This window comes from Cnephaeus nilssonii (genome assembly GCF_951640355.1).
Source record: "Cnephaeus nilssonii genome assembly, chromosome: 1".
Classification (NCBI taxonomy): Eukaryota; Metazoa; Chordata; class Mammalia; order Chiroptera; family Vespertilionidae; genus Cnephaeus; species Cnephaeus nilssonii.
In genome coordinates, this window is record NC_137072.1 from 59,480,732 (window position 1) to 59,492,869 (window position 12,138).

The following is a 12,138-nucleotide window of genomic DNA, read 5'->3' on the forward strand; positions in this document are numbered from 1 at the left end:
AAATCATCTTTTCAAGAATTGAGAGGGGAAAAAACATGTTATATAACTCTCTCTCTCTCTTCTCAATCTTTTGAATATTACTTTCTTAAAATTAATGCTGGAATTCAGTAGCCAATACAAATCAGATAAAATCCAGGACAGTGACAGTAGATGGCAGGAATGTCCCTCTGAATGTTATTTTTATTTTTTTTAATGAAGTCTGATGTTACTGGAACAAAGAACAAGATCTGAGTTTTCTGCTTGCACTATATGGGATATATACAGCTTCCCCATGTACTTATGTACTCGGCAGTTAGGACAATTACCCAGGAGAACTAAGTAAAGAGGTCTCCACTTACATATTACCCCAGGTTTTATGTAATTTGAAAACACTAACCATCATTCGCTGAACTTTTTAAAATCCAGTGTGTCAGTTCCTTCAATGTACTTGCAATTGGAGAACCATATACAGTCATACCCTGCATAAGAATGTTTCAGTCAACGACAAACTGCATATACAATATATCATCCCATAAGATAATAATGAAGCTGAAATTTTTCCATTGCTTAGTGACATCATAGCCATAGTAAAGTTGTATGCAGTGCATTACTCATGTGTTTGTGGTGATGATGGTGTGAACAAGCCTAGTGTGCTTATACTTGTATAAAACCATAGCATGTACAGTTACATACAGTGCATAATACTTGATAATGAAAATAAATGACTATGTTCCTGGTTTATGTGTTTAGTATAATACACTTTTTATTGTTATTTTGCTGTGTACTCTTTCTAATTATTAAAAAAAAAAAAAGCTCGCTGTAAAAGAATATGTTGTTATGCGGACAGCAGCCTCATACTTCTTATGTTTACCATGTCTCTTCATTGCATCATTTTTCTCTTGTGCTTGATTTAATCTCAGGTTGTTTTGTACAGCAACATGCTATTTAGGCTTCTAGCCTAGGAGCAATAGGCCATACAATAGAGCCTAGGTGTGTGGTAGGCTTTATCAACTAGGCTTGTGTAAGTGCACTCTGTAATGTTCACACAACAGTAAAACCACCTAAGGACTCATTTCTCAGAATGTTTCTGTGCCATTTTAGGTCGAGCGTGACTGTAATTGGGCAAGGATTACTCTTAGCTGGAGGGGAACCCTTTGGGAGAGCTATTTTCAAAGAGCTCATATGACTAGATTCCTCCTTTACTACATTTTTTTTTTCCTTTCTCCATGTCTTTACTTTTAAACATGAAGGGAAAATCGTACAGGTATACATAAAAAAAAGGCAGACATGATTACAGGTAAAAGCGAAGAAAATCTAACCAGAAAGCTTTAATGACTGTCAGCTGTTTAACCTAAAGTTCTGAGTATGACATGTTGCAGGGCTGAAAGGAATTAGTATTTCTCTCCTTCTTCCTCACCCTCTCCCTCAACAGAATCCACACCAACTTCCTCATAATCCTTCTCAAGGGCAGCCATATCCTCACGGGCCTCAGAAAACTCTCCTTCCTCCATGCCCTCACCCACATACCAGTGGACAAAGGCACGCTTGGCATACATCAGGTCTAACTTATGGTCCAGGCGAGCCCAGGCCTCAGCAATAGCTGTGATGTTGCTCAGCATGCACACAGCTCGCTGTACTTTGGCCAGGTCTCCACCAGGGACCACAGTGGGAGGCTGGTAATTAATGCCAACTTTGAAGTCAGTGGGGCACCAGTCCACAAACTGGATGCTGCTCTTAGTCTTGATGGTGGCAATGGGAGCATTGACATCTTTGGGGACCACATCACCACGGTACAGAAGGCAGCAAGCCATGTATTTACCATGGCGAGGGTCACATTTCACCATCTGGTTGGCTGGCTCAAAGCACGCATTGGTGATTTCTGCTACAGAAAGCTGTTCCTGGTGGGCTTTCTCAGCAGAGATGACAGGGGCATATGTGGCCAGCGGGAAGTGGATGCAGGGATAGGGTACCAGGTTGGTCTGGAATTCAGTCAGATCAACATTCAGGGCCCCATCAAACCTGAGGGATGTAGTGATGGAGGACACAATCTGGCTAATAAGGCGGTTAAGGTTAGTGTAGGTTGGGCGCTCAATATCGAGGTTTCTACGACAGATGTCATAGATGGCCTCGTTGTCAACCATGAAGGCCCAGTCAGAGTGCTCCAGGGTGGTGCTGGTGGTGAGGATGGAGTTGTAGGGCTCAACTACAGCTGTGGAGACCTGGGGGGCTGGGTAAATGGAGAACTCCAGCTTGGACTTCTTGCCATAATCGACAGAGAGACGTTCCATCAGCAGAGAGGTGAACCCAGAACCAGTTCCCCCACCAAAGCTGTGGGAAACCAAGAAGCCCTGAAGGCCCGTGCACTGGTCAGCCAGTTTCCGAATTCGGTCCAGGACGAGGTCAATGATCTCCTTGCCAATGGTGCAGTGCCCACGGGCATAGTTATTGGCAGCATCTTCCTCGCCTGTGACCAGCTGCTCAGGGTGGAAGAGCTGGCGGTAGGTACCAGTGCGAACTTCATCACTGACCGTGGGTTCCAGGTCTACACACTGCCCTGGGCACATGCTTGCCAGCGCCTGTCTCACTGAAGAAGGTGTTGAAGGAGTCATCTCCCCCGCCAATGGTCTTGTCACTTGGCATCTGGCCATCGGGCTGGATGCCGAGTTCCAGGCAGTAGAGCTCCCAGCAGGCATTGCCAATCTGGACACCAGCCTGGCCAACATGGATGGAGATGCACTCACACATGGCTGCGGGTTTGCAAGAGCAGGAAACAGGAGTAGACACCGGGTCCCGGTTACTGTTCCCGACAAGCTAAGAGTCGAGGTAAGTGATGCACTCCTTTACTACATTTCTTGCAAGAAAATATGTTTGAAGTGTGTCTAAGTCTTTTTCTCCCATTGTTGTTACTCTTTTTTTTTAAAATATAAAATGGTGAACTGTGGTTCAGTGTTTTCTAATGATTATTTGGACATTGCTATAAGATTGCAGAAACTAGTGTCTCTCTATCTTAAAATTGTGAGCTGACAGTTATAAGCCTTGTGATCCACCTCTGTTTGGACCCAGGCTCCTAGTACCCAGAGGAAGTTCATTCATTTTTCTACAAAACAGTTTCTAGAAACGTGTGGGTTTTCCTAAACAGATTTAATTTGCATGAGTAAGAAACTTCTATTGTGTTTAAGCGACTCTTTTATTGAGTTTTCTGCTTTAATCAACTGATTCTAAATCTGATTCAGCTGATTATCAGAATAGACAGTGTTACCTGGGGAGGGAGCACTTGATTTGAGTCTTGAACTAGATCTTTAGCCAGATGGAGCTTAAGTTGGGAAAAGGGAGGTTGTTGTGACTTAAAAGGATGGAGATTAAAGGGACATTATCGGCAGAATAAACACTATGATCAAATGTACTGCAAGTGCACACAAACTTAAATCATTAAGGGTTGCTAAGGAGGCATCCAAAATCAGTTGTGGTGGTTACCTAGACTCCACCCTCTCCTCCATCTTGCTCTGTAGCCCAGGAGTTTAACCTCCCTAAACTGGATCAACAAACTTCTTTGCCTTCTGGCTTCTGGTTGGATTCAGTCAATGGGAAGCACCAGCAAAATAATCAGAATGAAGGAAGAGAGCAAGGTCAGGTATGTATTCCCTCAGCTTTCTTCCTGCAGGCCCACTGAGTGCCACCCAATGACTGCTGTCTCTTTTGTTCCTTTAAACCTAGGGGTGGTAACAACATCCTGTTACCAACCCAGAGGATATACACTCTCATGATTTTCCTACATCAGTGATGGGCAACCCCTTGAGCTTGGTGTGTCAAACTTCGCCAAAAAACTGAGCATAACTCGGGTAGTGTGTCACTTTGAGGAAAAAACATTATTTCGCAAATGTTTCATCCTCAGGAGCAGCAAATGTTTCATCCTCGGCATGCGGCCACCTCAGCAGCCGCGTGTCATCAGAAATGGCTACGCGTGTCATTGCTGACACGCGTGTCATAGGTTCGCCATCACTGTCCTACATCTTGCTGATACTTCTGTAAATGGTCCCTTATTAAACACTCCTCAAATAAATCCAATTTCAGTATGTTTTTTGTTTCCTGACCAATAAGAAGTTCTACTTGGTTTATTTTGCTAATGTAGAGCACTTATTAAAAACAGTAGGAACAAGCTACTCAGTAAAAGTACTTATAGCTCAAAATACTTGACAGGATTTTGTGAACGAAGCAAGAATTTTTTGAGAATGATTGAAATCATCATAGGAAAATTGTGAGGATCCTTATCCCCTGGGTTCTGACTCCTAGCATATGCCGAGATCCAAATGCATGCTGTCTGTGATGGAGTGTCACTTTACCAGTTAGAAGACTTGTTGAGTCCCTGCTAATACCATTGTTCAGTTTGTTTCAAGAATTAAGTCTTAACCAAATGATTTCTACAGAGACTTTGCTTCCCTTTCTTACTTCCTCCTAACTCATCTGCTCTGCAAATCGCTTGCTGTATGAATAGTTTCCCTGTTAACCTTCAAAATGGCATTATTCTCTTTGCTCAGAACTGTAGCTATATTTCTGTTTCAACTTCTCTACCATATTGCTGGTGAGAAGGAAAGGGCTTTCTTTTCATTCTTAAAATAACTTGGAATTCCTTTTTTGTGTGTCTATCAATAGATGTTGGTTTTATTCCTCCACACTTTCATTTCAAATCATTTTTATGAAGTATTGTGATTGAAAAATAAATCAGTACTGAAAGGCCTACTTTCCATTTTGCTCTTCTCATTTTGTCAGCCAGCTCCTGGTGTAGTCTCAGGGTGGGTATATAGCAGTGTCCATAGCACCTGCCTAAATAGCAATGTCCAGTAGCAAAACAAAAAGGGGAAAAAAATTATTATGTGCCCTTTAAGATCTAGAAAACCTTTTTCAGAATCCCTGTTATAGTCTCCTCACATCTCATTGATCTGAATTAGGTTACATGGTACTCCATAATCAATCATTGTCAATAGGCAAAGAAATTATCAAAATTGGCTTAATCAATCCATAATTATTCACTAAACACAACTGGCTTATCAAGATTTCTGCCCTGGGGCAGGAACCAGCCTTCCCTGAAGCATTCCCTCAAGCAGAGACATTGACAACTGTGGGGGGAGGGGGAGTTCCATTAGTAGCTCTTAAGTAGCAATCACCAATGTCTGTGAAAGTGAATGAAAAATCTAGAAAACTACGAAAATGCAAGGGACTATACTTGAGAAAAGAAAACACCAGCGGTAGTGGCAAGATTTAAAGTAATAATTAAGTAGAGGGAAGAAAAGAATTCCTGAATAGTAGCTGTACTCATTCCCTAGAGCTCTTTAAGTAGCATTTTATCCTTTTTTTTTTTTTTTTTTGTAGAATGCTGGGGGGGGGGGGGGGGACGGGGGGGGAGGGGAGATGGCAGCTGGGAATATTTATGTCCTGCATCAAGAAAGAACTTAATTTATTCTTATTTAATTTCTTGTCCTGAAAGACATTCTGCAACTCTTCCAACCATGGGTCAAAGTATAATCCAATTTTACCACTGAGCTCATTGATGAATTCTTATCTTAACAAGATTAAGACTTTAAAGCAGAAACTTCTCTGTTTCCAAAGGCAATAGCTTTTTACTGATATTCTTCTGCAATTGACCACTGCTTGTCTTGTTAAGTTGCCATTTGTTCTTAAAAAATCTTTATCATCCTCACATTCTTAGTCTTCCTCCTTTTCACAAGCAATAGTGCTTTCCATTTGCCCTTTAGCTGACTGAAAGGCCAAGCTGGCTGTCTCCTTGAATATGTGTGAAACTATATTCTGAAACATTTGTAAGATAGTATAAATATTACAAGGAAAATGTATAGTATAGGGTTTTCCTAATATCAAAACCATGAATCATAAGTCTAAATTCATGAGTAAAAGTATAGCAAAATCTTATATGCGAGTATGAACATATACTCTCACCAAAAAAAAAGTAAATATTTTGTAAAAGCTGTTTTCCTTCATTTATCTTTTAGTGAGTGGCAGGTGGGAAGATTGACCTTCTCAAAGGCTTTCCCAAAAGCCTTTTTGGTATGTGTGAGTATCAGTCAATTTATAGATCCATCTCCAAATAAGGAAGCCTGGGTTCTCTGGAGACCTGGCCCAGTTCTGAAAGAGAAGCTTAAAGTGGCATGTCTGCTTATGAGTAGAGGTTATCTAATATTAGCTTCTGTGTGATGGAAAACAAATTGCCCTAGACGTTAATCACTGCATAACAGATTGACCTTCTGATGCAGAAAATAATTTCACATTAAGAGAAATGCAAAATGAAATTTCATCCAGATTGGTTTTTTTTATTTTCTGATTAAATTATTCTTTTCAATACTTTCAGAAAAATCTGGTATTTGGATCTTCTGATTTTCTTAGAAGTTTGAGATAATGTGAATGATCATGTACATTGCCATTATTTTAATGTCAGAAGATGGTAAAAATATGAGTGCTATCTATATATATAAAAGGCTCAGCAACCGTCTGACTGGTAGCTATGATGCACAATGACCACCAGGGGGCAGACACTCAACACAGGAGCTGCTGAGCTGCAGTGACTTGGCAGTGGCAGTTCTCGAGTGACGCACCCTGGAACCAGAGAGGAGGGAGCCCGATGCAGCACCTGAGAACCACCCTCTCGCAAACCAGGACCCCTCAGGGGATATCGGAGAGCTGGTTTCAGCCCGATCCCTGCAGGCCAGGACAAGGGACCCCACCTCACTCTGCAGACGTCCTTCAAGCCACAGCGTTGCCCCAGGTGTGGCCAGCCAGGAAGGGACCACAGGAGTTTGGCTCCAGGGTGTGTCCAGCCCGTCTTGCCCAGCCCTGCCCCACCGGTCACCTTCTAATTAATTTCCTTTCAATGTGTGTGAATCCGTGCACCAGGGCACTAGTATCCTATATAATAAAAGCCTAATATGCTAAGTGTCCAGTCATTCAGTCGTCTGTTCAACCAATCAAAGCATAATATGCTAATGATATGCTAAGGCCGCTCAACTGCTCACTATGATGTGCACTGACCACCAGGGAGCAGACACTCTGACCGGTAGGTAAACTTGCTGCTGGGGTCTGGCTGATTGGGACTGAGCAAGACAGGCCAGACATGCCCTGGAGCCCTCCTGCAGTCCCTCTCTGGTTGGCCAACCACCCGCGTCCCACCCCTGCCCTGATCGTGCACCGGTGGGGTCCCTCAGTCTGGCCTATGCCCTCTCACAATCCAGAACCCCTCGGGGGATGTCAGAAAGCTGATTTCAGCCTGATCCTGCCCAATGCAGAAGCTGCCCCATGGTGGTCAGTGCGCTCCCACAGGGGGAGCGCCGCTCAGCCAGAAGCCGGGCTCACGGATGGTGAGTGCAGTGGCGGTGGTGGGAGCCTCTCCCACCTCCATGGCAGTGCTAAGGATGTCTAACTGCCATGGGAAGTGGGCCTAAGCTGTCAGTCAGACATCCCCTGAGGGCTTCCAAACTGCGAGAGGGAGCAGGCCAGGCTGAGGGACCTCCCCCTCTCCCCAAGTGCACGAATTTCATGCACTGGGCCTCTAGGAAAATAAAAGGAAATATCTCTGTTCCTATCCAGGAACAATTCTATTGCCTAAAATAAATTTTGGAAAAATATAAGACAAATGAAAAGCAGAGCCTTAAAAGTTGTTTTTGTCTACTGACTTGGACCTGAAGGAGATCAGTGGGAAGATTATAGTAATTTGTTTAAACATATGCATCTAGGTTCAAATACCAACTCCATCATTTATTGGATGTGGAATATTGAAAGGTTCTGTAAAGTCTCTGTACTTTAGTATTGTAATAATAACAGAAATGAATTGTTGTGACCATTAAATTGGAATCAGTGTTGGGCAACCTTTTGAGCTTGGTGTGTCAAACTTCGCCAAAAAACTGAGCATAACTCGGGTAGTGTGTCACTTTGAGGAAAAAACATTATTTCACAAATGTTTCATCCTCAGGAGCAGCAAATGTTTCATCTTTGGCATGCGGCCGCCTCAGCGGCCGCGTGTCATCAGAAATGGCTACACGTGTCAGTGCTGACACGCGTGTCATAGGTTCGCCATCACTGAATTAGATAGTGTAAATTAAGTACTTTAGGAGCACATGGATCAGTGTTAGATATTATTAATATCATCTCACTTCAAACCTAAGATTTCCTTTCAAATCAGTTTTTATAATTTCTAACAGTGTTAAAGGTATTCTATTCAGAAAGTGCTTTACATTTCTTGCTTAGTATAGCCATACATTCATTGTTTTACAGGAAATAGAAATCAGTAGATTAGCCCCACTCTATCAGTAGGTTTTATTAAAGTCTTGGTAGACAGACCCTGTACCAGACAGTAAGCATAAATGAGGGATGACACCAAGGAAATAACTACTTTGTGTGCAAAGAGTTTACATTTCAGTTTGACTAATACAATCAATATACATGAAAACAATAGGCAATAAACTAGAATTATAATCTAGAAACACATTTTATATATATTGCACCTCCCCCATGATTTAATAATTATCCATTGGTATCTGTGTCCCCTGAAATTAAAAGTTATTTGAGGGCAGATATGAGGTCCTGCTTGTCAGAGATCTGGGTATAGAAAGAACTATGCACTCTATTTTATAAAAATTGGGATTACCTAAAATCTAAATTAGTAGTACTCTAAGACATTTAAAAAAAATTTTTTTAAATAGGTCAGAAACACTCTTCAAAAGAAATCTTCTGAGCAAAAGCATCTTATGGGCACAAACAACTTTAGGACTGTAGAAAAGACCACCTGGATAATCAATGTTTTAGCTGAGTCCTAAAGAATGAAGGGGAGTAACTCAGGGAAGAGTGTGAGCTGAAAATGAGAGTGATTGTTCCAGAGGATAGAAAGAGCATAGAATTAAAACCCATTAATTCTGATTGAATTCAAGAGTGTGAATGGGGAATGGAAAGAAATGAGGCTTAAGAAAGTAAGCATTGCCAGATCATAAAGTTCCATAGAAATCTTGATAAGAACTTTGGACTTCATTCTTAGGACAATGGGTATCCATTAAAGACTTTTAAATGTGAGTGATACCAAATTTTTTCTTCAGAAAAACCACTCTGCCTAATAGTGGGGAGAAGAAAGTTGAGAGAAGCAAAATGAAGGCAAGGATGTCATTTAGGAGAATGTTTCAACAATTTAAGTAACAGAAGATAGTTGCTCAAGCCAAGAAAGTAGCATCAAATCCCTCAATCCCTTGATTTCCTTGTCTCTTTTCCACTAATCTATGGTGCTAATACCACAGTCCTGGCTAAATCTAACTCTTTGTCCACTCTGACTATACCTAAGAAGTTAAATATAACTGAGGATAAACATACAACTGAGCTTACTGGTCTCATTTTAAATGAAATAGCTGCCAATGGGCCCTTAAAATGTTGTTTAGGCATCCTTTTATCTATATACTAGAGGCCCAGTGCGCACGAAATCATGCGCGGTTAGGGTCCCTAGGCCTAGACTTGCGAATGTCCCCCCACGTCCCGCGTGGTTCAGGGTTCAGGTACAGGGCTCGGGTTATGGGTTCAGGTTCTGGAGGAGGCCGCATGCAAATGAAAGAGACAAGAAATACTAATTTGGAAATTGGAGGCCAGGCGGAAGCCCAAGGAAGGACTCTGATTTGCTCTGGCCTTGCCATCCCTTTTATTCAGTTTTGGGATACACCCATAGCCCTTAGGCAGGCAATTCCCGTAACAGGCAGACTATCTTATCAGTAAGGATTTACATGACTGTTTTGTAGGGAAGTTGTTTCAGCTACCATTGTCTCGACTAAACAGTGGGTGCATAGCTCTAACCTTTGCCAGAGCTCAAGGTCTCCAGCCTTCTGGGTTCCTTGTCCACACCTCTCTGCTAGTGAAGACAATGGGCGGTTTCCCACGTAGCCTGTCCTCCATCGCTGGCCTCTGCTGCCCTGAGATGCTACGTGAAGCTTCCCATCCCAGGACGCTCCATGAGGCTCCCCACTCTGCCACTGCTCCGCAAGGCTCCTTCCACCCCACCACTGCTCTACAAGGCTCCTCCCACTCTGTCATGCTCCTCGAAATTCCCCCTGCCCCGTGACTGCTCCCAGAGGCTCCCTCTGCCCCTTGACTGCTCCATGAAACTCACTGATGCCTGGTGACTGCTCCGCTAAGCTCGCTGCTGCCCTGCAAAGCAGCCCGCAGCCGCTCAACAGTCCTCAGTCCCGCCTGCTGCCACCCCTCCCTCATGGCAAACGGCTGGGGGGCCAGGGGAAGAGGGAGGAACCGAGAGGTGCTCCATTCAGTCGTGATGGCACCTGGCTATTTATATATTAGGATTGATTTCAGAGAGGAAGGGGGCGTGAGAGATAGAAACCATGAATGATGAGAGAGAATCATTGATTAGCTGCCTCATGTACGCCCCTTACTAGGGATTGATCCTGCAACTTTGGCATGTGCCCTGGCTGGAAATTGAACCTTGACCTCCTGGTTCATAGGTCGACACCCAACCACTAAGCCACATTGGCCAGGCAGGCATCCTGTTCTTTATCCTCCATGTCCATTTATTCTCCAGCTGTCCTAAAAAAAGCATGCAATTTTACTATTTTCCCTTCTCTTCAAACTCTCAATACCTCCTCCCTGTTCTCATTTTCAGCTTATGATCTTTTGTCTTATTTCACCAAGAAACTGAAAAATTCAGAGGGAGATGTTCACAGATTTCTACCCCTCTGTCTAACCACCTACCAGTCTCAGAACCTACCACCACACTTTCTTTCATTTAGTCACTACAGGTGAATTTTTCATGCTCCTATCCCACAGCCATTCTCTGTACTAGATCTCACATCTTCTCACCTCCTTTAAAACATCACATCAGCAAGTCTCCCACCTCTCCATCATTAACTTTTTTTATTCTTAATCAATCATTGTTGTTCTCATTCTAATATAGTGTTATTTCTCCCATCTTAGGAAAATCTTTTCATGTCTCCACTTTCTTTGCCAACCACTTGACTCTGATCTTTTTACCCCCTTCAAAAAGTTGTCTAATCTTTCTTTTTCCAATTTCTCTCCACCTTTTTCTAAACCCATTCCAGTCAGGTTTTTGTTCAGACGATGCAACTAAAATCATTGTTATCAATGTCATCAATGTCCTTCTCTTTGCTCCTTATTGGTCTTGCTCTTGTATAATCTATCAGTGATATCTGACTCAATTACCATTCTCTACTTGTAGAAAAAAGATATTAACTTGGCTTTCAAAAATCTCTAGATTTTTATCCTACCTCATTTGACTTTTCCTTCATGGCATCCTTTTTTGGTTCTTCCTCTCTCAATGTCTTAAAGTGCTATAATGCTCCAACCCCTCTTCTCTATCTATACTCCTTTGATGACTGTACCTAATCCCATGAGTTGAATACCTCCATATACTGATAGGTACAAAATGCCTATCTTTAGTCCAGTCTTCTCTTTAGAATTTAATACCGGAAGCCACTCAGAGTATATTATCAACTGGCCACAGTAATTGATTTAGGGATAAACATGTAAGGTAAGCTGGTTCAATAAGATGAGCACCTGTTCTGAGAATTTTAGTGCATAAATTTGCATGTTCTCCACTGGGCATAAGGATTTGGGGCCTGAAACTCCTATAGTCGATATTTAGCCAAAACCCACTCTATGTCTGAGTTTGAAGGCAACGTAAAAGGGAACCAAATCCTAGAGATGGATTCTGATGATTGTGTTTGAGTCCTGGATGAAGTCACATGTCAAGCCAGAACTGCTTTAGGAATATTCAATTCCATGCAGATAAAATTTCCTTTTTGAGTTGGCATTTCTGTTGCTTTAAAATACATGCATCTTATCTGATACACATATATCAGATATTATTATCTCCACCTTATATAAGAGGAAAATCCATGCTAAGATGCCTACATGATTTTTCCAGTCATTCATCCATTAAGTGGTGGCACCAGGGCATGATCCAGATAGTCAAATTTTAGATTTCACATTCATAATTACAACTCTATGTGAGTGGGAGTGTGGAAATATTGAAATTCAACACTATGTGATTGTACCTCTAATGTCGTGTGTATGTGTGTGTGTGTGTGTGTGTGCATGAGTATACACTTTCACTCTAATCACTACATTAGAACATTAATCATATGATCTATTTCC

At 42.2% G+C, this 12,138-nt stretch overlaps 1 pseudogene across 1 annotated transcript; it reads right to left on the bottom strand.

The window, feature by feature from the left end:
* Positions 1–1,192: 1,192 nt before the first annotated feature.
* On the bottom strand, positions 1,193–2,801 carry LOC307100097 (tubulin alpha-1B chain-like; annotated as a pseudogene). The gene has a single exon. The product of its transcript is annotated as a tubulin alpha-1B chain-like (transcript).
* Positions 2,802–12,138: the final 9,337 nt, after the last annotated feature.